Source organism: Gossypium arboreum, chromosome 12, assembly GCF_025698485.1.
Source record: "Gossypium arboreum isolate Shixiya-1 chromosome 12, ASM2569848v2, whole genome shotgun sequence".
NCBI classification, from domain to species: Eukaryota; Viridiplantae; Streptophyta; class Magnoliopsida; order Malvales; family Malvaceae; genus Gossypium; species Gossypium arboreum.
This window is the reverse complement of record NC_069081.1, coordinates 80,643,917-80,649,948: the sequence shown is the minus strand read 5'-3', so window position 1 is coordinate 80,649,948 and position 6,032 is coordinate 80,643,917. Positions and strand designations below refer to the sequence as shown.

The following is a 6,032-nucleotide window of genomic DNA, read 5'->3' as shown; positions in this document are numbered from 1 at the left end:
ACTCCAGGAAAAATTTGGATGGTTTCACCATGATGGGTTATAGAAATTGGATTGTAGTCCTTGCCTTCCTCGATTTTGGTTCTAGTTACCTATGTAGTACATAGATTCTGGGTTTGATGGACATTTTTCAAACAAATTTCCTCCCCCACAATAGACATAAGCTCTATTTTCAAATTGGGTTGGTGGCTATGCTGCAAAACTATTAGACCGATTAGTAGTAAGACTTTTTAACATTGAGGATATTGAGGATACCTGAGATGCGAGTGAAGTGAGAGCGCCTACTTCATGTTTTCTAGCAACTCGTCTTCCTAATGCTGCTCGATTGGTTGGCCATTGATAATTGTTGCTGGCAATCCTCTCAATGATTTCATAAGCCTCATTATAAGACTTAGAAAGGAGAGCACCTTTAGCAGAAGCATCCACTACCATCCTCGTGTGAGCATTGAGACCATTATAAAATGTCTCAAGTTGGATGCAATGTGGGATTCCATGATGGGGGCACTTTTGTAATAATTTTTTGTACCTTTCCCATACCTCATACAAGGACTCATCATCCATTTTTTGGAAAGTAGTGATCTCGTTCCTTAACTTAGCATTCTTGCTAGGCGGGAAATACTTCATAAGGAATCTTTTTGCTAACTATTGCCATATGGAAATTGAATTCGGTGGCAATGAGTTCAACCACGCTCGAGCTCTATCCTTTAGTGAATATGGGAATAGCTTCAATCGTAATGCATATTTAGGTACTCCGACTAACTTGAAAGAATTGCTCACCTCCATAAATAATCTTAAGTGTAGGTGAGGATCTTCGGTAGGCATTCCACTGAATCGGCCCACTGTCTGAAGAATCTGAAACATGACTGGCTTTAGCTCAAACTGTTGTGCCTCAATTTCTGGTCTCCTAATACCAGGATTAATATCATTAAATATTGGTACGACATAGTGTCTTAAAGCTCTATCCCTATCATCAGTAATAAGGATAGGATTTTGAGCAAGGTTTGCTCCGTTTCCTTGATTCGAATTTTTGAAGTTCATCTCTTCAGTCCTTCTCTGTCTTCCTTGTCTTCTTCGCTGTCAAAAAGTTCATTCAACTCAGGGTCTACAGGGAGTAGGTCAATAATTCAGTCAATACTCATAAACACCTAAAATAATCACAGAGAAATTAATTAAAAAATTAAATAGAAAATTAAACCAAAATGTAAAACTAACAAATTCACAAATAATGACTTTTTAAAACAGTCCCTGGCAGCGCCATAAACTTGGGACAATGGAAATGTGCAAGTGTACACAATCACAAAAAGTAATAAAGTGACAAGTAAATGTTGAGTTATCGTACCCACAGGGGCTGTATGAAGAATTATTTATGAATTCTAATTTAAATACTTTGGTGAAAAAAAATATTTTCTTTTGAAAAGGGTTATTAAAAAGAGTAAGATTTTAAACTAAATAAAAATAAAAGTTATAATGCACGATTTTAAAATATGATTTAATCAAGATGACATAATTGTGTTGTATTAATTACATTTCTTTAATTTATAATTATTAAACTCATGCTTGTGCTGTTATGAATAAATTCTCGGCAACTCGGTAATTTGCTAACTTATGAACATATTCTCCTACACAAATCCATTCATCCCTTAACATATCCATATGTTAATTCAAATGATTAAACTGATTTTAAATACGAAAACATGTTATTGCACATACATACTTATTAAATTGAACTATTCTCTTGCATATTTGTATGTCAATTCAAACGATTAATTAAATCTAATGACCATATAAAATACTATGTGACGTAACGAGGTATTCTTACCTTGAAACAGTTTAATCACAAAAATCTTGCAAGTTATGCAAGGCAAGTGCATCGCCAGATACATTGCTAATTTAACCTTTAGCTACCTTAGAAAAATAAACATGCACTAATTAAGTATTGTGTCAATTAATAACAATTTCAATCTGTTTAAATAATTAATTTGTTAGCTACCTCACAATTGTAATGCAAGAATAACTTAGGCATGATTTTACTTAATCAAGCATTTTACCGAGGCCTATAACACCATAAACACAATTTTAATAAATTAAGTAGATGAAATGCAATCAAACCAACACAAATTAAATTAAAGCTAAGATGATTAAATTAACCATTCCAACAACATAAATATTCATAGATATGTTCATCATAACAACAACCAAAATTAAAGAGATAGGAAACAAGAATTAAATCTGGTGTTTCTCCGTGGCTTGACTAGTTTACTCCGGCTTCGTTCTTTGTTGTCCTCGCCGATCAAGAAGGCTATGGACACTTCAATGTTACTCAAAAATGGCTGATGAACACCCATTTTCCAAGGAAAGAAATCGGCAAGAGAGCAAGGGCTTGGAATGAGAAAATGAGAAGAGAAAGTGAGAGAGAAGAGAAGAGATGTGAATGAATGAGGGGTGAATGAGGGATTAGAAAAGGGAGGTTTTTATAGCTGAATATGGCAGCTAAAATTTGCTAAAAATAGTAGCTAAAGAGCCACCCCTTGGCCAGCAATCTATGTGGCAAGGTTGAAGGCTTCAACTTTGCTAAATATGGCTTGGGGCAAATCTTCAAAGCCATCAATTGTGGAGGGGCTGATTTGCAATTTGAAACAAGTCTTTAAGGGCTTCTTTGCAGCTTAAATAACTAGCTAATGAGCTGAATTGGGTCAGCACTTGGACGGTTTTGGGCTGTCCTCTTCTTGGCCAGTTCGGTTCACTCGGTTCGGTTCAATCGAACCATTTTTTCATAACTAATTAATAATAATTTATTAACCCAAATTAACTTGGATATAAATTAAAATTAATTATATTATGAATTAATATATAATTTTGGACCGTCTTTGGCTGGAAATTAGTTCACCTCGATCTTTAAATTGCTTCTCGATTTTGTGCTTCTAATAGTGTCTGCCAATCCATTTTTCGCCCTTTGTACAAATCTGTCGAAAACAACCAAAATTCATAAAATTAACTAAAATTCAACATGTTCTTATTTTAAGTGCACTTTAATTATTTTATAAAAATTAATTATTTTTCAACAAGAATTTAACCGAATTCGCATGAATTTAAGTTAAAAATGATATGAAAAAGTGTGTAAATTTTTGTGTTTCCAAACTTCTTGTGAAATTATGATAATTATAGGCTATTTAGAGACTTAAGAAATTTGGCTAGCAGGAATAAGGATTAAATGTGATCAATTTGAAAATTTCAGGTTTAGGGGCTAAAATGCATAAAGTGTAAAGTTTAGGGGTAATTTTGTAAATTATTAACAACAGGGCTTATATGCATAAGTTTAATTATTTAATTTTTTTTAAATGGTTAATTGAATTAAAATTATTAGTTAGATTGAGAAACGAATCAACCGGAAAATAATCGTGGAAAAGGAAAATTACCAAATTAAACATCAGTGTCGCGTTCATAGCCATTTTTTTATTAGGTAAGTTTGTAAATTGGTTAAACTAATTAGTTTCTGATTTTTTAATTTAATGTCTATTTATATATATATTGTGATTAAGTTCAATTACTTGTTAAATGGTAAGGGATGAAATGAGCTAAGTTGTAATGTTAATTAAATTATAGGTTATGTTTGAAAATGGGAAACTACATGGATGAATTCATGTGATGAAATACTGTGTATATGACTAAATTTTATTGATATGAAACACGACCCGTATGAATCTTATGAATGCTTAGGATACAAATGGCATGTCATTAAGGTATTTACCGTTTAGGGTGCTAGTCTTGGATGTCCTACAATGGCTAAGGTATTGCATTTGTTGTGGATTCTCCATAGATCGTGTGAGCAGCCTCGTGTCGCCTAACATCCCGACCTAAGCTTGTGTCAATAGTCCCATTTCACATCTCATGTGAGCATTTATAGTCATAGATCGTGAGAGCATTTACCATCACAGCTTTTGTAAGAATTGTTCCTGCATATCCAACGTTATTTCATTATGGTTCATCGGGTGAAAATGAGTAAATGGAAATAGATATATGAATTTTTTATATGGAAATAGATTTATGAAAATGTTATATGAAGTTTTTATATGAAATATTTATATGAATATAGATATGTGAAAAGGGACATTTGAAAAGAATACTTGAAATAAAGATGTTAAATGAATATGTGATTGTTGGTTTATGCATCAAATGTGTTACCGGGTATATGTTTGATATCATGATAAAGTTAAATGTTTTAGATATGAACTCACTAACTTTGTGGGACTTGTGATTTGTATAGGTAATTAATGAACTCATGACCAAATATTGAATTATCTTGTAAAATGTTTAAATTATATCCTTTACATAAGCTGAAGTTTAATTTTATTACGAACTTATTAAGCTTTACGCAAGCTTACCTCGTTTTGGTTTTTCTTCTTTGTAGATTATCAAATTCGAGCTATCAGTTGGATTGCTTTTGGAGATCACATTATCTGGAAATACTTTTGGTAATTATATACTTAATTTGATTAGGTTATAAGTGGCATGTAGATAAGATTTTGGTCTAAATATATGTGATAAGTATTTGATTATGTTTTGAGTCTTATGGTATATGAAATATATAAGTAGTAAGTTTTAATGGTTTGGTATAAATGGTTGATTATGGCATATGTTATTTGGGACTTATTTGGTAATTGAATAAGGTTGAAAAATTGAGTCTGTTTTGTTCTGGATAGTTGTTGTTTCATGTTTGATTATGAAATGTTGTGGTTGTATTTTCTTGGCACTTTTGGTATATCTTGAGCATATGAGAATATGAGAATATTGAGCTATCTTTTGTTAGTTGGTTGTGAATGAAATAGATGGAATGGTATCTTTGATAAGCTTATGAATTAGGAACTGTGAATGTTTAATGTGAATTAGTTTTGTGTTTGAATTGTGGTGCCATTGAGGGCAAATTGGTTAGCCACTTTGGATAAATATTAATTCGTAGGTTTCGACATGTTTTGGTGTATTTTGAATAAGTATAAATGGATATAAAAGGTATGGCTTGCAACCTAAGAAATGGTAGCTGAAATGGCTTGGTATTGAAGTTATTTTAGGTGCAAACGGCCTAGGACACGGTCTACCACATAGTCGTGTGCCACACATGTTTTCCCCACACGATCATGTGGTCTATTTGATTTTAATGCAGGTTGGCCACATGGTCTTAGAAGTTACACGGTCGTGTGACCCTGAATTATACTGGCATAGTTGTTACACGATTTGGCCACACAGCCATGTCCTTGAGCCGCACGGCCTGGACTCTGTCATATGGTCTGGCCACACGGCCGTGTGACCTTATTTTTAGTTTTATCTACATTTTTATGTTTTACTTCAGAATAGTCCTTTTTTATTTCCAAACTAATTTTAAGGTTCTGTAGCCTCAAATTAAGAACTTTTTTTGTTTGTTAGCTATGAATAATGATTTGCTATGGATTTTTGATAATTTAAATAATTATATGAATTATTTTATGATGCTATGAGATTCGTAAATTATCGTAATATCTCGTAGCCCTAATCTAATAATGGAGACGGTTAGAGGTGTTTCACGTACACCCAACGCACCAGCTTTCAGTTCCTTATCAATTTAAACTCAGGCTTTTACTTACATTAAAGTGTACAAGTCACGCATACATAGTCCACCATCCACTCAGGATTTAAGTATGCCACATTATGAACGTCACAAGTGACTAAATCAATAAATAGATTCATGATTTATTTTTGCTTGGGTCTTGTCCGATATACAGTTAGTCCAGTTAGTCACATCTATGTCTCTATCTTTTGGGAGTCATCTCCTCTGATGCCCAAGACAAAGCCTCTCCCCAATTGGACTTGATAGAAAACATATTAGTCTCTCAATTGGTTTGCTCATTTTCAATTAGACTAAGGACATGTTTAGGTTTGTCTACTAATACAAATTGTCTTCCTGTATTACGATCCAACCATATAATATTGCTTAATATTAGTTAAACATTAGACAACCACTGAGCAACATTTGCTTCCATTTTTCTTTTCATGCAAAAGCCATA

General features: G+C 32.9%; 1 non-coding gene across 1 annotated transcript; it reads left to right on the top strand.

Annotated features, from left to right (window-relative positions):
- Nucleotides 1-484: 484 nt before the first annotated feature.
- On the top strand, nt 485-591 carry LOC128286147 (small nucleolar RNA R71). Its single transcript, XR_008276692.1, has one exon. It is a non-coding gene; the product is annotated as a small nucleolar RNA R71 (small nucleolar RNA).
- Nucleotides 592-6,032: the final 5,441 nt, after the last annotated feature.